Consider the following 26927-nt stretch of genomic DNA (forward strand, 5'->3'; position numbering starts at 1 on the left):
CAAATATTATATACACAAACACACACCCACACAGCTAGACAGTGTGCATTCAATATGGGTGAGCATATGTGGAGGTGGGAGTCAGAGAAGAAACAAACAACAAACGTCCCACAGCGGCGTTTCAAGTAATCTGAGGCTTTACACAAGAAATGTATCTGATGAGATAAAAACACGAGGGAGGACAATAATTAAGAGCCAGAGAGGTTCTTAGTTAGCTATAAAGGAGAAAGAGAAAGTGATCAAGCCTTTACCTCATAACTACACATCTACTGTATGGAGAAAAGGGAGGCCTAGTAAGGAAGCAAGGATGCTCGTGGTGGAATCAGAAGTAAATAAGCTTCCTTGTTGTAAATAAAATATGCTTTAAGGCAGTATGAACCCTCATAGTAACCTTCAAAGTAGCACATTGTAAAATAAGCATCCTTATAATAAGAGCTAAGGTAGATTTTGAAGAAACCAAGGATTACAAAAAATGTTGTATTCGGGTGTTACAGATCTACTGGTGTTTCCTAGGAAGGAAGAAGTGTAAATGGCTCCCTAGTTAGGAAATAGAGAATATTCAGAATTAGTGAGCCGTTAGGTAATGATGAGATAAAAAGCCACCAAAGGAAGCATCCTTGTAAGTAAGATCGTGAGGTACAGCAGCTACCTAGGGAATGAGGAGGTAACAAAACGTTCTTGTTAGGTAGTGAGGAAATACAAAGGCTTCGAAGTTAGAAGTCTAGTAAGTGCCCTTGGTCGTTAGTTAAGTCCTCGTAAGTTTGTAAGAAGATGATACTTTTCCTAGTTATGAGGATGTACAAAAGTATCCTCAGGAGTTGATGCATCCTAGTTAGGAGTTAAGTAAGTGTCCCTTTTTCGGGTAGCGTGAAGATAAAGAAACATCCTCGTTCCGTAGTGAGGACGCAAAGAAGCCTCCTCGTTAGGTTGTAAGGAGATAAAGACACTTCCTTATTAGGAGTTTGGTGAGTATCCTATTTGAGGAGATAACTAAATGTCCAGGTTACAAATGAGGAGACAAATAAAACCTGGTAATTTATTGAGGAGGTAAAGAAACGTCCTCGTTAGGAGTTACGCAGGTGTCCTTTTTAGGCAAAAGATAAAAATATATAGTCGGGACACAAAGAAGCCTCCTTGTTAGGAAGTGAAAAGATAAAGTAGCTTCCTTTTGAGGTATTGTGGAAATAAATAAGCTTCCTTGTGAGAGATAAGAGTTATGAGGAGGTAACAAAACGTTCTTGTTAGGTAGTGAGGAAATACAAAGGCTTCGAAGTTAGAAGTCTAGTAAGTGCCCTTGGTCGTTAGGTAAGTCCTCGTAAGGTTGTAAGAAGATGATACTTGTCCTAGTTATGAGGATATACAAAAGTATCCTTGTTAGGTAGTGAAGAGTTAAAGATGCATCCTAGTTAGGAGTTAATTAAGTGTCCCTTTTTCGAGTAGCGTAAAGATAAAGAAACATCCTCGTTCCGTAGTGAGGACGCAAAGAAGCCTCCTCGTTAGGTTGTAAGGAGATAAAGACACTTCCTTATTAGGAGTTTGGTGAGTATCCTATTTGAGGAGATAACTAAATGTCCAGGTTACAAATGAGGAGACAAATAAGCCTCCTGGTAATTTATTGAGGAGGTAAAGAAGCGTCCTTGTTAGGAGTTACGGAGGTGTCCTTTTTAGGCAAAAGATAAACATATATAGTCGGGACACAAAGAAGCCTCCTTGTTAGGAAGTGAAAAGATAAAGTAGCTTCCTTTTGAGGTATTGTGGAAATAAATAAGCTTCCTAGTGAGAGATAAGAGTTATGAGGAGGTAACAAAACGTTCTTGTTAGGTAGTAAGGAAATACAAAGGCTTCGAAGTTAGAAGTCTAGTAAGTGCCCTTGGTCGTTAGGTAAGTCCTCGTAAGGTTGTAAGAAGATGATACTTGTCTTAGTTATGAGGACATACAAAAGTATCCTTGTTAGGTAGTGAGGAGTTAAAGATGCATCCTAGTTAGGAGTTAAGTAAGTGTCCCTTTTTCGGGTAGCGTGAAGATAAAGAAACATCCTCGTTCCGTAGTGAGGACGCAAAGAAGCCTCCTCGTTAGGTTGTAAGGAGAGAAAGATACTTCCTTATAAGGAGTTTGGTAAGTATCCTATTTGAGGAGATAACAAAATGTCCAGGTTACATGTGAGGAGACAAATAAGCCTCCTGGTAATTTATTGAGGAGGTAAAGAAGCGTCCTTGTTAGGAGTCACGCAGGTGTCCTTTTTAGGCAAAAGATAAACATATATAGTCGGGACACAAAGAAGCCTCCTCGTTAGGCAGTGAAAAGATAAAGTAGCTTCCTTTTGAGGTATTGTGGAAATAAATAAGCTTCCTAGTGAGAGATAAGAGTTATGAGGAGGTAAAGCTGCGTCGTAAGGCATCAAGGAGATATAAAAGGTTCCTCGTTAGATTCAGTGGAGGCAAGGTAGTTTTCTCGTGTCGTATTGAGAAGGTAAATAGGCTGGAGATACAAAAGCTTTCTAATTATGTTAGGAGGGGATAAAGAAGCGTCCTCATCATGAGGAGATGAGGAGTCATGAATGGATCTGTCTCTCAGTCTGACAGGATGTGAAACTCGGCGCAGCGGGAGGTCGACATGTGCTGCTATTAACACATCATTAACACACACACACACACACACACACACACACACACACACACACACACACACACACACACACACACACACACACACACACACACACAGCCACTTCCTGTCTGTCACCGAGTCCGCTTCAGCTGCTTCCGCGTCAAAATAAAACACATTCAATACGTGAATCCTGTGTGTGTGTGTGTGTGTGTGTGTGTGTGTGTGTGTGTGTGTGTGTGTGTGTGTGTGTGTGTGTGTGTGTGTGTGTGTGTGTGTGTGTGTGTGTGTGTGTGTGTGTGTGTGTGTGTGTGTGTGTGTGTGTGTGTGTGTGTGTGTGTCGTACCTCTACAGACGGATGGTTTAGGGTGGTGTGTGTTCAGCTGTCATATCCAAACTATCACAGAGTTTCTGTGTGTTACTCGCTCTCCTCTCTCTCTCCGGTTACGTCTCTCGCCCTTCTCTGTTTCTGTTTTCCTTCTCTCTCTCTCTCTGATAACACTGGTCAGAGTGCAGAGTGTGATGTAAGAGTGTGTTTAGGGAGTGGACTGCTTCAAACGCTTTATGTACGCTGTGTGAAGGAATGTGATAGGCAATCAGTATGTGTGTGTTTTCATGTAAACAACCTTGCCATGTGTCAATCAAACACCTTTGTGACCTTCAATTGGTTTTTGGGTGGAGCATGCAATCAGAAACCACTATAGCTGACCGTGATTGGCTCATTTTTGTTATGTCAATCAAAACAGCAATGATACTTTGTCACAATCTTTTAAATATTCACTCTCAAAAGAGCTTCAGATTGGCTGCAATATTGTTGTATTATTGAACCATTATTGGGACATCTAAAAGAAAAGAGCAAGCTCACTTAGTTAGCTGATTATCATTGAATAACACAATTAAATACAAGTAGCTTTCTGTACGACAACAACCAATAATCACGAATAGAAAATACAAAAAAACGACATAATTTTTTTTGAAAAAGAAACATTTTGGTTATTTGACCCCAAAAGACAATATGATAAAACAAAATGTACTTTCCAAAGAAGAGACTGTTCTGCAATACAGCAGTCAACTACATCGAAGGTAACACTAACTCACACACACATTCAGCTCAGTGCCCCGTTCAGTTAGAACAAAAAGAAAGTCCATTAATTACGTTTGAATCAGATCACGAAGGAAGGCTCGTACTCACTTCAGGTTTGATGGACAAAGCTTTGCAACCATCCACCATACTGCTCTGAAGACGAAGTGCACCTCTACTGTATTATCTTTAATCTTTAATAATTACATGTATTTTAAAATGTGTTTCTTTTGCAACATGTCTGAATGCTTTTAATGTTTTTTGAAGGCACTTTGAATTCCCCTGTTGTAGAATGTGTTATATTGATAGACTTGCCTCAGTTTGAACAGCCCTTAGCATAATGCGTTTCTATTTTAATGTGTTCTGTTTTTAAGATCTTGTTCTTGGAGCCCAGTCTGCTGGATGTAACGAAGCTTAAAGCAGAAAATCGATGAACACAAACTCCACCATCACGTCTCCATTGAGCCTCTTCAGACAAAGAGAGGCACGCACACACACACACACGCTCGCTCACTCACTCATTATATTCAGTAAGTAACAGAGTGTAGTGAAATGAAGTAAAAGCTGGAAGTAAATTCTGTTAGTAGTTACAAAGTAAGAAGTATGTCTAATCTAGGAAGTCACAATCTGATATACGTATAAATATTGACAAAAAGGAGGAAGTATATAATATTCAGGAAGTAAGAAGCTGTTGTAAATACAGACAAACAGAAATTGGTGCGTGTGTGTGTGTGTGTGTGTGTGTGTGTGTGTGTGTGTGTGTCTTTTTGTGTGTGCGTGTGTGGCCTAGCATTACTATACTTGGGACCTAAATCTGTTACACAGTCACGTGTGGGGACTCGCCTCCCTTATGGGGACAAAATGGAGGTCTCCATGAGGGGAATCATTAATTTTATGGTGAAGACTTGGTTATGGTTAGGATAAGTCTCCAGGAAATGCATGTAAATCAATGTAATACATGGTGTGTGTGTGTGTGTGTGTGTGTGTGTGTGTGTGTGTGTGTGTGTGTGTGTGTGTGTGTGTGTGTGTGTGTGTGTGTGTGTGTGTGTGTGTGTGTGTGTGTGTGTGTGTGTGTGTGTGTGTGTGTGTGTGTGTGTGTGTGTGTGTGTGTGTGTGTGTGTGTGTGTGTGTGTGTGTGTGTGTGTGTGTGTGTGTGTTACAGCTGGATTATTTGTGCAGAGGATCACAGAGCGCGGCTTCTGATATGTTTAATCCGTCAGGTGTTTTTATTCTGATGAGCATGAAACATTTCCCAGCATGCCTTGTGTTGTGCTGGTGATGATTTGATGGATTATAATCAGATACGATGGATTTAAACAGATTCTGTTCTGATGGAGGTTTTAAAGGATTAATGATATCCAACACCAGGAAGCCGTTCAACTGCCGACCAATAAACACACGTGTTAATATGGAGTCAGATTACCGTCAGAAAATCTGCCCGAAATACAAAAAAATGGTTCACGACTTTTGAATTTTACCGTTAATTCTCTCTAAACCCATCTGGATCTGGATCTGGATTAATGCTGAGCAAAGTTCAGGGATGAATATTACCCGCTTAATGCCAATTATAATGTGCCGGATGCACTAACCTCTAATCATATTCGAATCAGCTTTAAAGGGGACATTATGCTTTTCCTGTAGTGTGTTATATAGGTTTTTGAGCATGTAAATGGTCTGCAAAATCTAAAATCCCACTTTTTTAATATATAGATTTTTGTCCTTGCATCCCTCCTCTCAGTTACAAATAAACACCTGCTGGCTTAATGACATGATGTATGTTTCTCACCGGGGGTAAAAGTGTCTCACTAATAACTTTAAAACTTCAGATTTAACGTCATTATTTCCTCGTCTTGTCTTCAAAGGAACAGGCTCTGTGTTTTAAAATGCAGGAATGTTTTCATGCTGTTACCAAACAAGCTTCTCTCAGTGGGTGAAAGCACAAATTATTAATGTGAGAGCAGATTTTTAGACTTAACAGCTCTGTAATGCAGTGTGTGTGTGTGTGTGTGTGTGTGTGTGTGTGTGTGTGTGTGTGTGTGTGTGTGTGTGTGTGTGTGTGTGTGTGTGTGTGTGTGTGTGTGTGTGTGTGTGTGTGTGTGTGTGTGTGTGTGTGTGTGTGTGTGTGTGTGTGTGTGTGTGTGTGTGTGTGTGTGTGTGTGTGTGTGTGTGTGTGTGTGTGTGTGTGTGAGTGAGTGAGTATGAGTAGATTTATAGTCAGCAGGTCATGTAGGTCAGTCACACACACAGATCCTCGTACTGTTTAACTCCCTGGAAGCTTCTCGGTGGCCTCGTTATCCTTGTTTTCTGTCCGACTGTATGTAACCTATTTTTCATTCTCTGCCTGTGTGTGTGTGTGTGTGTGTGTGTGTGTGTGTGTGTGTGTGTGTGTGTGTGTGTGTGTGTGTGTGTGTGTGTGTGTGTGTGTGTGACACTTCCAGCGTCTCTCTAATGAGGCTGCAGATCTTCAGACTGTAAACCAGCTCTGACCATGCAGCACAAGACACGTTAACATCCAAAAATAGAGCCCATTTTTATCAAATTTTGAGAAAATCAGCAAAAATAAAAAGCGAATCAAAGCTTGTTTTCATCTACTTATGTGAGCAGAAATCCAAATCTAAAACTGGTTTATTTCCAAGTAGGTTTATACATTTAAGGAATTTGCTTCGGTGTGTATGGTGCATACTGTACATAGACACGCTAAGACTAAGTACATTTTTTGAAAAATGGTCAAAAACATAAAAAATATAAAGAAATATTTACACAAAGTCTAAATACAGGTAGAGGGATGGGGAAGGTGTTTGACTATGTATATGTGTGAGTATGTAGGTGTGTATAAGTGCATATATGTGTATGTTTGTGTGTATGTACATACGTGTATATGTGTATATGTCAATCAACAGGTAAAGCAGATTAATAATAATAATAATAATAATAATGATAATAATAATTAATAATAATGATAATTATTGCAGATTATAGATTATAAATAAATCATTTAGAGACAAGGGGGTGAGATTAAATAAGTTATACTTTTCTCACTCCTTTTCAAACACTAGATGTGGGACTGTTTATGTTGCTAAAAACAAAAACAAAAATTGTTTTGTAATTATTTATTTTACTTGTTCGAAATAAAATGGATCAATCAATCAATCAATCCATCAATCTATCAATCAAATATGCAAAAAAACAAAGCACAGAAAAATATGACAAAATACCCTGAAAAAAATAAATGTAATATGTGCAGTAATTGTAGTAAAGTGGAGAGCCGTGCAGATTAAAATAATTAAAAAATAAATGTTATGGACAGAAATGTGCAAAGTATATAAGGCTATAGTTGGTCATAAAATGTTGAAAAATGTGAGAAACTGGACATTTATGTGAGATTTGAATGTATTAATGTGAGGCAGGTTACATCAGATCAGTGTGGAGCGATGAGGAGAGTATCTTCCTCCTCATCACACGCTTAATGTACGTCATTCATTATTAACTGAATCCAATCCACTGAGTTGCATTTCGCTTCAACAAGCTTATTTATAGACAGTAAATGCTGGTTCTCATGCATGGTTGATTTGTTATATATATTTCATACATACACTTTATAAAACTTCTCAGACAAGCTTCAAAACTTTCCCGGAGTATATCACGATTTCTCCAAATGTTCTGTGGCAAACAAAGAACTGTTTTTCGTTGGCTGTTATTGGTGTAGCATTGGGAAATGGGGAGGTTGTGGCTCAGTGGTTAGTGCGCTGATCTTTGGATCACGGGGCACTGGTTCGAATCCAGCTGCAGTCAAACATTCTGCTGTGTCCTTGGACAAGACACTTCACCCCAAATGGTTCCTGTGGGGATTGCCCACAGTATTGAATGTATATAAGTAGCTTTGGATAAGCGTCTAACAAGTGACATGTAATGTAATGTAATTTATGTTAATACAATATAGCTATTTTAAAATAAGACAAGATATCATCTCTTATGTTAGATATCATAAGAGTTATTTTCCCTGGTTTTAAAGTCAAGTGTCAATGAATCCATATATCTGATTCATAATTCTCAATGTGTAAATATTTTGTAAAAGCATCCGGTACCTTCAGCATTGTAATTTGATTGAGATATTTTAACAGAAGGATCAGGATATTTAAAGATCCTAGTCTCTAGTAGGTCCTTGACACAGCCTGTACATATTTGGCTGAAGGTTTTTCATCTTGTTATCTTCAAATGAATTAGTATAGAGTCATTGTGAATTAAAATCAGCTGGTTGGAGTCTACTAGTCTAGTAGTCATACACAGTTAATCTGGGTTTAACTGGGAGAAGGCAGTTCATGCTATGATAACAATCCAATCTGACACCCTGCCTGAGACCTGCAGCGATACAACAGGACTCTATCAGACCTCGTTAGACTGAGATAATGAGCATTACCCCTGATAGGACGTCGTGTTTACAGAGTGTCCGTCTGTCTGCAGGGTTACACAACAACTACTGGACGCATTTTAATGAAACCTGGTCCCAGGAAGAACCCATTACATTTTTGAGTGGATTCAAATCCCGCTGAGGACACACTCATTTCTTTCTTTGACATTGCAAGATTGGACATTCGTGCTGCATTCAGTGGCGTCAGAAATATCTGAAAAATGTGTTTCACACTGGGATAATTCACGAAAACAGCTATTAACGAAATAAAACAAAAACAGTGCGTGTTATCCATAGCGTTCATACTTGTTTCCATATTAAGACTAAGGGTGCGTTAATTAATTTGTTGCTGTGGGTGTTGTCCACAGTAATGACTCTTACATGTCTAATATGTGTATTGTGTAATTGTAAATCGCTTTGAGCACCCGGAAAAGCGCTCTAATAAAAATGTAATGCATTATTATTCATCATTATTATTATTATTATTCATCATTATTATTATTATTATTATTATTATTATTCATTATTATTATTATTATTATTATTATTATTATTATTATTAACCAATGAAGTCTTAAGAACAATCGCAAAACTCAGGAAACTGGATAATTCAAAGAGCACCTGAATGCAGCATTGTTCTCCAAGTGTCATTTTAGTTTTAATTCGGGTTATTATGTATTTATGTTATTGACTACTTAAACCTGCTGAGTAATGATTCAAACCTTTGATAGGAGGTTATGTGTTTCATTCGTCGGTCTGCACGATGAGAAACGACTGGCCTGATTTTAATGAAACTCGGTGAAGGGTGTAGCGAGAACCAAGGAAGAACATTTTAGATTAAGTTCAAATCAAAAGGACAGATGCATTAAGTTTCCCTTTCTTTGACTTTGATAGATTTAGGGCGTTTGTGCTGCACTCATGTGGAGTAATCGGAAAAAATAACTATTGGAATAAACTATCAAAATGGCTTTATTAATTCTACTGATTAATTGACAAATCGTTTGAGCAGATCTGAACCTTTTCCACGTGGTTTGTGTGCATAAATATTCATTTTTAAAGGTCCCATGTCATGCTTTTCCGGTTATTACCCGTCCCCTTGTGTGTTATGAAGGTTTTTCTGCATGTAAACGGTCTGCAGAGTCTCAAACCCTCAAAGTACACCCTGTAGGGAGTAAAACTCTAACACAGGAAAGACCTGTCTGTGCTGCCTCAGAACGCCTCGTTGGAGATTTCTCTTTTTCCATTGTTTGCTTCCTGGGTTCTGTGACGTGTGAACACCCAGATCAACAACAAATGACCGGATTGGCCCAAATGGACCAATCCGCGGAGCCCCTCCCACACCAGGATCCCTTGGCTAACTAACAGGGAGTCCCATTGACTTGCATAGAGCTCCCTGAAGGCTGGTAATAGATGAGTTGTGATGGTGGAGAAATGCTCTCAGCAGACCCATTCTCACAGCGTTAGAAACCTTTTCTTACTCAATATCAAGACACACTTATTGTTTTTACTTCGGCTGTGAGTGTTTGTGTGCTCAGGGTGAGTTTCGCTTGTTCTCGCTGTATCGCCGACCGGAAACATGTCCGCTCCTCGCAGCAACGAGCCTCGCAACGTCCCGACCAATCAGAGCACAGTGGGCTCACAGGGAGAGGGGGGGCAGGAGCTCCAACAAGCCGTTTAGGACAGAGAGTGAATACACATACTATACAGAGATGCTGTATGAGAAACCAATGTGAGTTTGGAACATTGAACAATTTAAATCTATTGTAGTAGACCTCAACAATGGAATTATGACAGTAGAAATGGCCATGACATGGGACCTTTAAATGAAATAATTGTTTGTTGCAGCCCTAAAGCTGTGATGTAGATGTTTTACTGGCACAATGATTTATCAAGAAAGTAACCAGCAGATTCAATGGCTAATAAAAAATAACCGTTTAAGTTGCAGCCCTGTCATAATGCAGTTTTTGGACAACTAACTTTAGGAGCAAATGTAGACCAGTGTTTTCGGGTATACAGATGCATTGTATTTCAGTATGAAGCTATTAGGACCTTTAAAGTAACTTTAAGCTTTTATATAACTGTTGTAGTGTAAACAAATAAATCAGTTGATGAAGAAGTATACTCAAGAAAAAATCTAAAATGTGAACTTAAGTACAGAATGTGGGTAAATATACTTATATTTTAACTGTTAAGAACTCAGGCACTTAGGAGGTAGGACCCAATTGCACGACCCGGGAGACAGAGGTAAAGTATTCGTAAGATACTTTATTTTTCCAAGATATAGCAAAGAATGAACAACAAAAATTGGTCGCCATTAAATCTCTAGTTGAGATGACAAAAATGAGAACAAAAGGAAAGCGCTCACGTGGTGAGGAACAAAACGTATTAAGAGCACATAGAGAGCATAGACCAGGGAGGTATACTACGAAGCAGGATTTTCGCTTAGCCGGCTAAATTCAGGGAAAACTCCAGCTTTCCGGTCCTACGAAGCTGGTTCTCTTTTTAGCAGGCTAGATCTCCATGGTAACTTATGCTTAGCGGCTAACCTGGTCCCGAACAAGTTAAGTTGCAGGCTAAGAGCTCAACTCAGTGAAAGCACTGCCTGCTGACCAATCAGAGCTCCGTGTGCGGAGCGGGGTGCAGAGTTTAAAGCCAACCGGCTAACTCAAACATATCCAAGTTAGGTTGAACCAGCTTCGTAGTACAGGCCCCTGACTGTGGCAAAAAGCAAGAACAAAGATCTGACCATGACAAGAGAAAAAAACGAACTGACACTGAACACTGGGAGACAGGGGAATTTAAACACATGACACAGGTGAGAACAATCAGGGGCGGGACTGACGCTGATGAGCGCAGGAGACACAGAAGGGGTGACAGGTGAAAACAATCAGGAAATTAGACACACCAGGGAAACTAACGACAGACAGGAAAACACGGGGAGAAAGACCAGACAATCCACAGGGAGGATAACATGACAAGGAGAAAAGCAAAACACCCACTACCAGACACACAAAACTAAAAACGTGACACAACACAAGAATCGTGACATTAACATTGCAATGTGCAGAAGCTTTCAAGCATCACGGTGGAGATAGAAAGGTCAAAAAACTGGAGAGCTAAGTACATTCGTTTTTACATCTCTCAGCTGACAGTATTTTGTTTGTTTTATTTATTATCTTTCCACACAGGTTGTTTCAAACAGTAAGTAATCCCATATTTTTTAGAGTGTGTTTCACGGTGTATATTTTTTCCAGCGTGCTCCGTAATGTTTCCCAGAGGGCCGAGCTGTCACATCAGACGGAGTCGGCTTCACCTCGAGGCTCGCAGCTCTCGTCTCCAACACGTCGCTCATCATTCACAAACACTACAAACACTGACTCACATGCTCCTCTGGGAGTTGTAGTCTTTCAGATCAGAGATCTGTAGTCTCGTACAGCTGCCTGTTCCTAACGAGTGATGAACGAGATTCTCTTTCAAAGCAACGAGGCGTTTAATCATCAAACCTCTGAGATAAGAGGCGCTGTTTGAAGTCTGAGAGGTTGATCTGAGGCGAGGAATCACAACCGTTCACACGCCTGAATAAAAAATCTGAAGGAATATAAAAGTACGTCTCGATATCTCAATTTAAAATCAGACCAATTAAAGTGAAACAATGAGATGCAAATGAGGGTAATGCAACAGTTATGGAGGCCAACCGCAATTAGACACGAGAGAAGAAGGAAAAGGAAGATGGGTCAAGGCCCGAGGAACGAAAACAGAACAAGACGCTTCTTATTATTTCTGGAAATGGCAAATAAAAATCCACTATATTTATCTGCTCTTTCACGGACTGTACCAGGAAGCATCCTTCATATCTATCCCTGCTCCTATTCTCATAATCCCTCCAGAGGAAGTTTCTCTCCTGCCTGAAACGCCTCCATTGGACTCCTTTGTTTACTTCCTGAACATACTGACATCACTATGTAACACTCGCACTTCTATTGGCTAGCGCTCCAACACATTGTACGTGATAGGCTAAGAGGCGGCACATCTTTAAGCAATTGACCAATCACAACAGAGCCAGCCAGCTAACCAATCAGAGCAGACTGGGCTCTGGTTTCAGACAGAGGGTGAAAAGAGGTGCTGCAGCTAGTGACACTACATACTGATATACACCTGAACATCATCAGGAGAGGACTCTTTAAAGTAGAGACACTACATACTGATATACACCTGAACATCATCAGGAGAGGACTCTTTAAATTAGAGACACTACATACTGATATACACCTGAACATCAGCAGGAGAGGACTCTTTAAAGTAGAGACACTACATACTGATATACACCTGAACATCAGCAGGAGAGGACTCTTTAAAGTAGAGACACTACATACTGATATACACCAAGTAGAGACACTACATACTGATATACACCTGAAAATCAGCAGGAGAGGACTCTTTAAAGTAGAGACACTACATACTGATATACACCTGAACATCAGCAGGAGAGGACTCTTTAAAGTAGAGACACTACGTACTGATATACACCTGAACATCAGCAGGAGAGGACTCTTTAAAGTAGAGACACTACATTCTGATATACACCTGAACATCAGCAGGAGAGGACTCTTTAAAGTAGAGACACTACATACTGATATACACCTGAACATCAGCAGGAGAGGACTCTTTAAAGTAGAGACACTACATACTGATATACACCTAGACATCAGCAGGAGAGGACTCTTTAAAGTAGAGACACTACATACTGATATACACCTGAACATCAGCAGGAGAGAACTCTTTAAAGTAGAGACACTACATACTGATATACACCTGAACATCAGCAGGAGAGGACTCTTTAAAGTAGAGACACTAAATACTGATATACACCTGGACATCAGCAGGAGAGGACTCTTTAAATTAGAGACACTACATACTGATATACACCTGAACATCAGCAGGAGAGGACTCTTTAAAGTAGAGACACTACATACTGATATACACCTGAACATCAGCAGGAGATGACTCTTTAAAGTAGAGACACTACATACTGATATACACCTGAACATCAGCAGGAGAGGACTCTTTAAAGTAGAGACACTACATACTGATATACACCTGAACATCAGCAGGAGAGGACTCTTTAAAGTAGAGACACTACATTCTGATATACACCTGAACATCAGCAGGAGAGGACTCTTTAAAGTAGAGACACTACATACTGATATACACCTGAACATCAGCAGGAGAGGACTCTTTAAAGTAGAGACACTACATACTGATATACACCTAGACATCAGCAGGAGAGGACTCTTTAAAGTAGAGACACTACATACTGACATACACCTGAACATCAGCAGGAGAGAACTCTTTAAAGTAGAGACACTACATACTGATATACACCTGAACATCAGCAGGAGAGGACTCTTTAAAGTAGAGACACTACATACTGATATACACCTGGACATCAGCAGGAGAGGACTCTTTAAATTAGAGACACTACATACTGATATACACCTGAACATCAGCAGGAGAGGACTCTTTAAAGTAGAGACACTACATACTGATATACACCTGAACATCAGCAGGAGATGACTCTTTAAAGTAGAGACACTACATACTGATATACACCTGAACATCAGCAGGAGAGGACTCTTTAAAGTAGAGACACTACATACTGATATACACCTGAACATCAGCAGGAGAGGACTCTTTAAAGTAGAGACACTACATACTGATATACACCTGGACATCAGCAGGAGAGGACTCTTTAAATTAGAGACACTACATACTGATATACACCTGAACATCAGCAGGAGATGACTCTTTAAAGTAGAGACACTACATTCTGATATACACTTGAACATCAGCAGGAGAGGACTCTTTAAATTAGAGACACTACATACTGATATACACCTGAACATCAGCAGGAGAGGACTCTTTAAAGTAGAGGCACTACATACTGATATACACCTGAACATCAGCAGGAGATGACTCTTTAAAGTAGAGACACTACATTCTGATATACACTTGAACATCAGCAGGAGAGGACTCTTTAAAGTAGAGACACTACATACTGATATACACCTGAACATCAGCAGGAGAGGACTCTTTAAAGTAGAGACACTACATACTGATATACACTTGAACATCAGCAGGAGAGGACTCTTTAAAGTAGAGACACTACATACTGATATACACCTGAACATCAGCAGGAGAGGACTCTTTAAAGTAGAGACACTACATACTGATATGAACCTGAACATCAGCAGAAGAGGACTCTTTAAAGTAGACACTACATACTGATATACACCTGAACATCAGCAGGAGAGGACTCTTTAAAGTAGAGACACTACACATTGATATACACCTGACCATCAGCAGGAGAGGACTCTTTAAAGTAGAGACACTACATACTGATATACACCTGAACATCAGCAGGAGAGGACTCTTTAAAGTAGAGACACTACATTCTGATATACACCTGGACATCAGCAGGAGAGGACTCTTTAAAGTAGAGACACTACATACTGATATACACCTGAACATCAGCAGGAGAGGACTCTTTAAAGTAGAGACACTACATACTGATATACACCTGAACATCAGCAGGAGAGGACTCTTTAAAGTAGAGACACTACATACTGATATACACCTGAACATCAGCAGAAGAGGACTCTTTAAAGTAGAGACACTACATACTGATATACACCTGAACATCAGCAGGATAGGACTCTTTAAAGTAGAGACACTACATACTGATATACACCTGAACATCAGCAGGAGAGGACTCTTTAAAGTAAAGACACTACATACTGATATGAACCTGAACATCAGCAGGAGAGGACTCTTTAAAGTAGATACACTACATACTGATATACACCTGAACATCAGCAGGAGAGAACTCTTTAAAGTAGAGACACTACATACTGATATACACCTGAAAATCAGCAGGAGAGGACTCTTTAAAGTAGAGACACTACATACTGATATATACCTGAACATCAGCAGGAGAGGACTCTTTAAAGCAGAGACACTACATACTGATATACACCTGAACATCAGTAGGAGAGGACTCTTTAAAGTAGAGACACTACATTCTGATATACACCTGAACATCAGCAGGAGAGGACTCTTTAAAGTAGAGACACTACATACTGATATACACCTGAACATCAGCAGGAGAGGACTCTTTAAAGTAGAGACACTACATACTGATATACACCTAGACATCAGCAGGAGAGGACTCTTTAAAGTAGAGACACTACATACTGATATACACCTGAACATCAGCAGGAGAGAACTCTTTAAAGTAGAGACACTACATACTGATATACACCTGAACATCAGCAGGAGAGGACTCTTTAAAGTAGAGACACTAAATACTGATATACACCTGGACATCAGCAGGAGAGGACTCTTTAAATTAGAGACACTACATACTGATATACACCTGAACATCAGCAGGAGAGGACTCTTTAAAGTAGAGACACTACATACTGATATACACCTGAACATCAGCAGGAGATGACTCTTTAAAGTAGAGACACTACATACTGATATACACCTGAACATCAGCAGGAGAGGACTCTTTAAAGTAGAGACACTACATACTGATATACACCTGAACATCAGCAGGAGAGGACTCTTTAAAGTAGAGACACTACATTCTGATATACACCTGAACATCAGCAGGAGAGGACTCTTTAAAGTAGAGACACTACATACTGATATACACCTGAACATCAGCAGGAGAGGACTCTTTAAAGTAGAGACACTACATACTGATATACACCTAGACATCAGCAGGAGAGGACTCTTTAAAGTAGAGACACTACATACTGACATACACCTGAACATCAGCAGGAGAGAACTCTTTAAAGTAGAGACACTACATACTGATATACACCTGAACATCAGCAGGAGAGGACTCTTTAAAGTAGAGACACTACATACTGATATACACCTGGACATCAGCAGGAGAGGACTCTTTAAATTAGAGACACTACATACTGATATACACCTGAACATCAGCAGGAGAGGACTCTTTAAAGTAGAGACACTACATACTGATATACACCTGAACATCAGCAGGAGATGACTCTTTAAAGTAGAGACACTACATACTGATATACACCTGAACATCAGCAGGAGAGGACTCTTTAAAGTAGAGACACTACATACTGATATACACCTGAACATCAGCAGGAGAGGACTCTTTAAAGTAGAGACACTACATACTGATATACACCTGGACATCAGCAGGAGAGGACTCTTTAAATTAGAGACACTACATACTGATATACACCTGAACATCAGCAGGAGATGACTCTTTAAAGTAGAGACACTACATTCTGATATACACTTGAACATCAGCAGGAGAGGACTCTTTAAATTAGAGACACTACATACTGATATACACCTGAACATCAGCAGGAGAGGACTCTTTAAAGTAGAGGCACTACATACTGATATACACCTGAACATCAGCAGGAGATGACTCTTTAAAGTAGAGACACTACATTCTGATATACACTTGAACATCAGCAGGAGAGGACTCTTTAAAGTAGAGACACTACATACTGATATACACCTGAACATCAGCAGGAGAGGACTCTTTAAAGTAGAGACACTACATACTGATATACACTTGAACATCAGCAGGAGAGGACTCTTTAAAGTAGAGACACTACATACTGATATACACCTGAACATCAGCAGGAGAGGACTCTTTAAAGTAGAGACACTACATACTGATATGAACCTGAACATCAGCAGAAGAGGACTCTTTAAAGTAGACACTACATACTGATATACACCTGAACATCAGCAGGAGAGGACTCTTTAAAGTAGAGACACTACACATTGATATACACCTGACCATCAGCAGGAGAGGACTCTTTAAAGTAGAGACACTACATACTGATATACACCTGAACATCAGCAGGAGAGGACTCTTTAAAGTAGAGACACTACATTCTGATATACACCTGGACATCAGCAGGAGAGGACTCTTTAAAGTAGAGACACTACATACTGATATACACCTGAACATCAGCAGGAGAGGACTCTTTAAAGTAGAGACACTACATACTGATATACACCTGAACATCAGCAGGAGAGGACTCTTTAAAGTAGAGACACTACATACTGATATACACCTGAACATCAGCAGAAGAGGACTCTTTAAAGTAGAGACACTACATACTGATATACACCTGAACATCAGCAGGATAGGACTCTTTAAAGTAGAGACACTACATACTGATATACACCTGAACATCAGCAGGAGAGGACTCTTTAAAGTAAAGACACTACATACTGATATGAACCTGAACATCAGCAGGAGAGGACTCTTTAAAGTAGATACACTACATACTGATATACACCTGAACATCAGCAGGAGAGAACTCTTTAAAGTAGAGACACTACATACTGATATACACCTGAAAATCAGCAGGAGAGGACTCTTTAAAGTAGAGACACTACATACTGATATATACCTGAACATCAGCAGGAGAGGACTCTTTAAAGCAGAGACACTACATACTGATATACACCTGAAAATGAGCAGAATACTGAAGTGCTCTTTAGTGCACCAGTCATTCCTCAAATTAAATAAAGACTTTAAACCCAAATCAATGTTATGTTTAATGTCTGTTTCCTTGTTTCTTGTCTTAATGTTTGTCCCCTGTTGAAGTTGCAAATGGAGCTGCTGTGAAGCATGCAAGACTCGACCTGACAACAAAGTATAATCACATTGTTTCATATTCAATTATTTAACAGTGTTTGCCTGTTTCCTATCTCAGTAAATGGGACCTACTTTGTTTGAAGAAAACCTTTGTTGACATTGTTCATTGTAGTCTGACATTTTGTGGACTATACAGTTGACTTATATAATATAATCTGCAGGTTAACATTTGAATAAATAGACATTAGCTGCAGCTTCATAGCATCTAATATCAGTGTGTGTTTCAACCTGAGGCAAAAAATGGATTCATGTCTCTGTGTTCAGGGAGGAGGTCAGAGGTCGTTGCTCGCTGACAGCAGAGGAACATGTGAGGCAGGAGAAATGAAGAAGAAGATGAAGATGGACGAGGACGAAGAGGAGCAGCTCCCTGTTGTTGTTTCCTGTAACACTGAGTGTCTCTGACAGCGCTGTCAGTCTGAATCTCCTCAGGTTCACCTGCTCCCCTAAATACACTCAGGATAATGTTCACATCAGACTCCGAGAAAACCCTTTGTCTGCTATACAATAGTCTTTGCTCACTGATTATTACCAGACTGCTTCTTTTACAGGAAAGTTGAGCTGACAGTTTTCGTAACTCAGCAAAAAGAAGGAATGAAGAAGTGTTTTGAACGTCAGAAAACATTGAGAAATGTCTCATGGTGCCAAAAACAAATAACACATTTAAGGTAATTAACCCTTAGATGCATAAGTGGGTCTTTTCTGACCCGGTGCGGTGGTTTTCTTGAAGTAAATGGACTGTACTTATATAGCGCTTTATCCAGTCTTTAAGACCCCTCAAAGCGCTTTACATACTACATGTCATTCACCCATTCATACAGAGCAGTGTACCTTACTCTATAGGACCTAACATTCATACACATTCACACACCGTTGGCCATGCCATCGGGAGCAACTCATGGTTAAGTATCTTGCCCAAGGATACATCGACATGTTGACTGCATGGGCTGGGATCGAACCCACAACCTTCTGGTTGAAAGACGACCGCACTCCCTCGCAGCCACAGTCGCCCCATAAGTATCTTTGTAATTACATTTTTTTATCATTTCATATTCCAGCTATTCCTCAAAAACATGTTTTGGATATCATGCCATTAACATTTTAAATTTTATACATTTTAAGAAATTGTAGTTTTTGTATTTCTACCCCAAACTTCCATAAGTGGGTCAAAAATGACCCGCATGCCGGAATTTAGTTTTTTTTCAAAATGTAAAAAAAATGTCTAGAATTATAAATAGTGAAAAATTCAATATTAAATATTTCTAGTGTGAACCAAAATATAATACTAAATATTATACAAGTGATTTTTCTTAACCAAAATGCCAAAAATGGCATAAAAACACATATTATTCTAATACGGGTCCTTTTTGACCCACTCATGGAAGAGTGTAGGGTCCAGTCACTCTAAGGGCATCTAAGGGTTAAGGGTAGATAACAGGGGGACAAAGACAAGACTTCCTGAAGACTAAAAGTTTAAAATTAAATCCAATTTACTTTATTTTCTATGCATAAGTTCATTGGTGCAGTGTACAACATGTATAACCTAGTAAGCACACTCAAGCTTTTTTTTAAAGGTAGATAACACTATTTGTAACTCCATATATGCATGTCAAATAAGTCACATGAAGAAATGAAATCCTAAATCACTTGTAGTTTAATTTAAAGGAGAATTTTTTGCAGCTTTGTCTTCCTACATTTTGAGGCAGTGCATTTCTCCACAGAAGGAAACACTCTCCTTTGACAAAATAATCATAAAGCATTCATTTAAATAAGGTTACACTTGGTTCTGAAATTAACAATGAAATATGTAAATAACATCATCTGCAGGTTTAAGTGTATTTTAGTTGTTATGGTACTGTCAGAAGTGGTTCCTGTCATTCCTCTGAGTTTTCCTGCAGGTCTTTAACTTCCTGTTATAACACCTGACAAGTGTGACATCATCCGTCAGGTGTTATAACATCAACCTGTCTGTGACGTCATGTGACTTCCTCTCATATTCATCCTGAGTCTCTCACACACACTTCCTGTGAAGTACATAAGTATGTGTGTGCAGAGTTAGCTTCAAAACATAATCGATGTCCATAAAATGTTAGGAAAAGTTTAAATAATTAACAAAAAGTAAAAAGTTTCACACAGAGCGAAACAGTACGAGTCAGAAGCTTGAATAATTATAAATATTAATAATACAACTTTTTAATCATGTGTTATCAGAGCAGAGCTGTGAGGAAATGAATGGAGAATAAAAAAAAACTAATCTTTGTAAAACTAAATGTTCCATTATAAAATCACAAAATAATGAGAAGATTAATTTTAAATTGCATTCAAAGCTTCATTTGGGAAAATAAAATGTACTGAGTATTGAATAAAGTAACATTTAAATATGTAATACTTGATGTGCTGCATAGAAAATTGATACAAAGCCAAAAATCGAATCCAAAATTAGGATTCAGAATAACAACTATGTAAACAACATATATACATTTAATCTTATATGATTTGTAATAATAATAATAATAAATACAACTAATATGAATAAATAACAGTAACATATAAATAACTGATATTGTTGATTCCTTATTTGAGCTAAAGAAACAGCCTGTTCATGAGGAAACATATTGAGCTGCAGTCTGACTCCAGATCAGCTGAGTCAGCCTGCAGAGACGCTGCTGACAGACAGATCCTCTCCAGCTGATCTCAGAGCAGCTTCTGATCCTCCATAACACATAATAGGAAATACATCAATCTGTATCATCCTATCAGACAGCAGATCCTTCTCAATGAAAGACTTCCTGTCTCCTTCCCAGATCTCAAACTCTTCTTTGTATGTTCTTCAGCTTCCCTCACAAAGTACATGCTGTTGGATGCAGTTTGCATATCAATGGGTCGTACTTATTTGAAATAACATTGCGCCTTGATCTTTGGTCGTCTGCTGTGCAAAGGATTGTGGGACAGATATGCTGGAGGACGTCATTGTATTTGTGGCATCCTTTGCATTGGGACATACCAGCATACGATCACAGGGACTGTCTCAAGATCTTTAAATCTTAAAGGTCCCCTACTGTACTGTTTCTCATCAATATATTATAGGTCTCAGATATATCCAGAGCCTGTCTCTGATTGGCTGAAACACCAAACGGATCATTGCAGCATTACCCATAATCCCCTCTGTTTCAGCCCTGTTTCCAAAGTGCTGATTCTCTGTCTGTTACTTTAGATGAAAATAAGGAGCATCCATTGTTTTTTCAGAACAAACAATGGATGTATTTCATAAACATGTATCTATGCTGGAAGTAGATTTAGATGTTAGGAGTGAGATAGAGATTATTATCTAATATGTGCATCTGATGAAGCATTGCATGGAGTCTGTTGATGATCAGAGGCTGTTGTTGGGGCTACAGACACGTTCTTTTATTTTGGTTTTGTAGGCAGACCACGCAGGCCTCAGAGAGTTCGACTTGGGCCTGCGACCATAGTTTTACTGTATTTTGTTTTGAAAATCCACAGCGAAGGTTTGTGTCGAACTAAAACCCCCAGACTCAGGGACAGCTTCATCCCACAGGCAATAAGACTGTTAAACTCCTGAACTGTTGAAACAACCTCCACAGTATTCATCTGGCTGCTACTTAAACATGATTGATCTATTTACCTAATATCATATTTCAATGTCTTGCATATGGACTCTAAGTGCACTATTTCACTTTTTTAAACAATTTTCTTCTTGTATTTACTATTTATCTTTTTCTGTTTATCTGTTGTATTGTGTTGCTCTGTTGGAGAAGTCTGTGACCTAAGATTTTCATCGACATAACTAAACTGTACTGTAGCTATGTTCGTATGACAAATAAAGAACCTTGAACCTTACTACATGCATTTTGCATATCTCTCAGTAGCCAACGATCTGTGAGTCCGTTGGCTCGGACATAAACTCCGTAATAAATGTAGTCTACATTTCATAAGAGGTGTAAAACCTGAGAGCATTTTAAATCGCACTTGAACTAAATGCCTATAATCTGTAGTTGTAGTTGTATTGTTGATTTATTGTGTGAACGAGGCGATACGGTAGAGAAGGTTAAGCTGTCATTAGGCTGTTGGAGTGGTGAGCAGGCCTATTGTGTTAGGATATCTGTGGAGTCAGGTGGTCCGAGAGTGTTTCTTTATTGGTTAAGTGGTCCTTGGTATGAAAAAGTTTGAGAAACACTGCGCTAGTGGATTGTCAACGAGGGGAGCCTCGCTGCGGGGAAATTTATACAGAGAGCTAGTGATTGGCTAATGGTTACACAAGCCAATAAAATCGTTATGACATCATAAAGTGGCCAAAATCTGATCAGCTCATTTTCAGACAGGTTTTTATAGAAATGGATCAAAAAGAGAGAGAATCTTTGTTCCTGAAACTTTCAGAGTGTCTTTCCACAGAGGGGACACATGTTGATGTAGAAGAGACATGGAGAAGAGGGGACACATGTTGATGTAGAAGAGACATGAAGAAGAGGGGACACATGTTGATGTAGAAGAGACATGAAAAAGAGGGAACACATGTTGATGTAGAAGAGACATGGAGAAGAGGGGACACATGTTGATGTAGAAGAGACATGAAGAAGAGGGAACACATGTTGATGTAGAAGAGACATGAAGAAGAGGGGACACATGTTGATGTAGAAGAGACATGAAGAAGAGGGGACACATGTTGATGTAGAAGAGACATGAAGAAGAGGGGACACATGTTGATGTAGAAGAGACATGGATAAGAGGGGACACATGTTGATGTAGAAGAGACATGGAGAAGAGGGGACACATGTTGATGTAGAAGAGACATGAAGAAGAGGGGACACATGTTGATGTAGAAGAGACATGAAGAAGAGGGGACACATGTTGATGTAGAAGAGACATGGAGAAGAGGGGACACATGTTGATGTAGAAGAGACATGAAGAAGAGGGGACACATGTTGATGTAGAAGAGACATGAAGAAGAGGGGACACATGTTGATGTAGAAGAGACATGGAGAAGAGGGGGACACATGTTGATGTAGAAGAGATATGGAGAAGAGGGGACACATGTTGATGTAGAAGAGACATGACGAAGAGGGGACACATGTTGATGTGGAAGAGACATGGAGAAGAGGGGACACATGTTGATGTAGAAGAGACATGAAGAAGAGGGGACACATGTTGATGAAGAAGAGACATGGAGAAAGAGGGGACACATGTTGATGTAGAAGAGACATGAAGAAGAGGGGACACATGTTGATGTAGAAGAGACATGGAGAAAGAGGGGACACATGTTGATGTAGAAGAGACATGAAGAAGAGGGGACACATGTTGATGAAGAAGAGACATGGAGAAAGAGGGGACACATGTTGATGTAGAAGAGACATGAAGAAGAGGGGACACATGTTGATGTAGAAGAGACATGGAGAAAGAGGGGACACATGTTGATGTAGAAGAGACATGAAGAAGAGGGGACACATGTTGATGTAGAAGAGACATGAGGAAGAGGGGACACATGTTGATGTAGAAGAGACATGAAGAAGAGGGGACACATGTTGATGTAGAAGAGACATGGAGAAGAGGGGACACATGTTGATGTAGAAGAGACATGGAGAAGAGGGGACACATGTTGATGTAGAAGAGAAATGAAGAAGAGGGGACACATGTTGATGGAGAAGAGACATGAAGAAGAGGGGACACATGTTGATCTAGAAGAGACATGAAGAAGAGGGGACACATATTGATGTAGAAGAGACATGAAGAAGAGGGGACACATGTTGATGTAGAAGAGACATGAAGAAGAGGGGACACATGTTGATGTAGAAGAGACATGGAGAAGAGGGGACACATGTTGATGTAGAAGAGACATGGAGAAGAGGGGACACATGTTGATGTAGAAGATAGGTGAAGAAGAGGGGACACATGTTGATGTAGAAGAGACATGAAGAAGAGGGGACACATGTTGATGTAGAAGATAGGTGAAGAAGAGGGGACACATGTTGATGTAGAAGAGACATGAAGAAGAGGGGACACATGTTGATGTAGAAGAGACATGGAGAAGAGGGGACACATGTTGATGTAGAAGAGACATGGAGAAGAGGGGACACATGTTGATGTAGAAGAGACATGGAGAAGAGGGGACACATGTTGATGTAGAAGAGACATGGAGAATAGGGGACACATGTTGATGTAGAAGAGACATGAAGAAGAGGGGACACATGTTGATGTGGAAGAGACATGAAGAAGAGGGGACACATGTTGATGTAGAAGAGACATGAAGAGGGGACACATGTTGATGTAGAAGAGACATGAAGAAGAGGGGACACATGTTGATGTAGAAGAGACATGAAGAAGAGGGGACACATGTTGATGTAGAAGAGACATGGAGAAGAGGGGACACATGTTGATGTAGAAGAGACATGGAGAAGAGGGGACACATGTGGAGCTGCTTCATTCAGACCTGTGGTTTCAGGCCGAGGTGTTGGTGTGTTCAAAGATAAGAGAAGATGTATTTGTATTAATCAACATTTGGGAAATAGTTTTGTTGCAGCAGCATAAAACAAAACCAGGCATTGCACATGCTAACAAAATTAAAAGAGTAGAAGAATAAATAATTCTAAAATTGAAACATTTCAAAAATAGAAATAGAAATAAACCAGCATTAGAGAGTAAGAAAGAGCAGGATATTATTTACATAAAGTGTGCCTGGAAATTAATATTAAATAAAATATAAATATGAAATGAAACGCAGCCTTTCAAACTGTAGAACAAGATGGCCTGATTGAACGCCGAGCACAAGAGACACACATATCATTCACTGCTGTCTGGTTTCGTGCAAAGTCTGAGCATGACCCCTCTTAATTATCAATGTGCTTTTAGTTTCCACCAACTCTCTAAAGACGCTGATGATATCACGATAACTGAGTGTGGACTGAATGAGGCCCATATGTGTTGAAAGGTGCCGAACCAAATGCCTGTCTATTACTTACAATACGCTAAAGGGCTGAATTTCACCCTTTACAAGTGCTTTGAGAATTTAATTTAATGCAATTTATGCAGATTTATCATGCACAAACCACAGAATACAGGAACGTTGACATCTGCAAACATCTTATTTGGGACTATTCAGAAAATTAAAAGTAAAATAATAAAAAATATCGATTTCTGACTGGGGTTTTTTGATTGTTTATAATATTATTACTTATTATTTCTCGACCTTTTATTATGGGTTGGATCAGTTGGGTCACATGGGTAATATAATCACCTGTTCACTATGTAAGGTGTGTGTGGAAGAGTGGAATAGAGGGTCGCTGTATTTTTTGTTGACCACAACAGCTTATTCAAAAAGTAGAATTGTGTGCAAGTTCAAATGTGTTTATTAGGGCCCGAGCGCGAGAGTGCTAGGACCCAACGAAGTGCGAGGAACCTTTTGTTATTTTAGGAATTATTCTTCACTATTCTTCCCGTTCTTAGAACCCATTTTTTTTCTTAGGATGCTTCAAAAGTTGTATAATTTTGCACGGATGCCAGGACCGATGAACATTTTTACTTTCTGGAGTTAATGGGTTCAAATTGTCCAACCTGGGGATGCTGTGGTGTAGTGGGTAGTACGTTGGTGTTCGAATCAGGGGAGCACAGGTTCAAACCCCACTGCAGTCAGCATGTCGTTGTGTCCCTGAGACACTTCTCCCCAAATTGCTCCTGAGGGGATTGGCCACAGTATTGAGTATGTAAGTCGCTTCGGATAAAAGCGTCTAATATGTAATGCTCGCTAGCGCCACCTATGAAAATCCCATTTCGGAAAAATGTACATAGTCGCACCGTAAATGACCTGAAATGTAGTATCCGTCTCGACCTGCTCTACAAATTATCCTCTTGGACCCCTAAGGTCCAATACTTCGTATTTGTTTATTATCTTTATTATAGTAAGGTTTTTGTTCAACGCATTTTGGATATCAGACTTCATTTTCCAGTTTTATTGTGTTGACTCTGGCACCGGGCTCGACTTCAGCCTCTCAGCGACAAATGTTTGTTCCTGCTGTCACTACAGATATACCTTCAAGTGAATTTGCAATGTGGCTTTTACATTTTGCACAAGCTTCGACAAAAGTAAGGTTTCTTTTTGTCTTATTAGTGCAGGTGTAGAAGCTGTAAAAGGAACACAATCTTTTGGTGAACCTGCTCGTCAGCGAACAACCTGAGATGTCCCAAAAAGGCCACCGTACAGAGGATTAACTCTATCATTTAAGTAATAAAAACACTTCTACACAAGCGGAACAAATGCTTAACATCACTAGGGCTGTTGAACTATTTATGTTACACTTATTTAAACAGACAATATGATATTACAATTGTACGACTAATTTGCAAATTTCCTTTTAAATCAAACTAAATATTCTGTAGCCTACTGATTACGAGCTTATTATTAGACGCACACTTTATATATTTTAATTGTTTTTCACAGCTGACCTGCTGAGCCCTCTCTGGATTAACTGAGCAATTACTTTGAATTAATCACTTTGAATTAATGAATTAAGTGTTCAGCGGTGTCTTTATTATTTCCATATCATTAGTGCCAGATATAATTATTTCTTCATTTTTCATTCATACAATAGTTGAGTTTCCTCAGTGTCTTTGTCTCTGCGTCTCACATCTTCAGATCGTTTGTTGTTGTTTGTTTGTTCTCTCTCGTGTTGATTCTGCCGTGTGTTCAGTAATCTGCAGGATAAACATTAACTCGTCTCCGCCTTCCTGCCCTGAAACACGCCAGCTGTGTTTGTAGCTGCGATCTGACTTTGTGATTCCACCTCTAAACTCTTTCACACCTTCAAAGTTAAATTCCGTAAAACACAATGAATGAACTTGCAGCTGATTAACTTACCAGATCTAATTTATATACTTATTTTATGTAAGAAAAATACAAGATAAACAAAAAAGACAGACTGTTTTAGTCTCATGAGCATAACTCTCAACCTAAGGGACCCAAACAACTACAATTTAGAGCTCCTTGACTTTCGCATATAGTCTTTTAACGATTGTCAGATACATGCTCTCGGTCAAAAACAATGTGTGTTATGTTACTGTTTATCTCCGATGGAGTCCGTTTTGAGTAAGATTGCACG

General features: G+C 39.4%; 1 protein-coding gene across 7 annotated transcripts in view; it reads right to left on the minus strand.

Annotated features, from left to right (window-relative positions):
* magixa (MAGI family member, X-linked a) overlaps positions 1-26927 on the minus strand; it is an 83536-nt gene that overhangs the window by 54403 nt on the left and 2206 nt on the right. Inside the window, exon 1 of one of the 7 annotated variants that reach the window (XM_079676909.1) lies at positions 2951-3109. The exons of the other annotated variants lie outside the window; for them this stretch is intronic. The gene's annotated coding sequence lies outside the window, so the exon portion shown is untranslated. Of the gene's footprint in view, positions 1-2950; positions 3110-26927 lie in introns of those variants that run through there. 7 annotated transcript variants of the gene reach the window in all.

This window comes from Notothenia rossii, assembly GCF_949606895.1.
Source record: "Notothenia rossii genome assembly, chromosome: 4".
Lineage (NCBI taxonomy): Eukaryota > Metazoa > Chordata > Actinopteri > Perciformes > Nototheniidae > Notothenia > Notothenia rossii.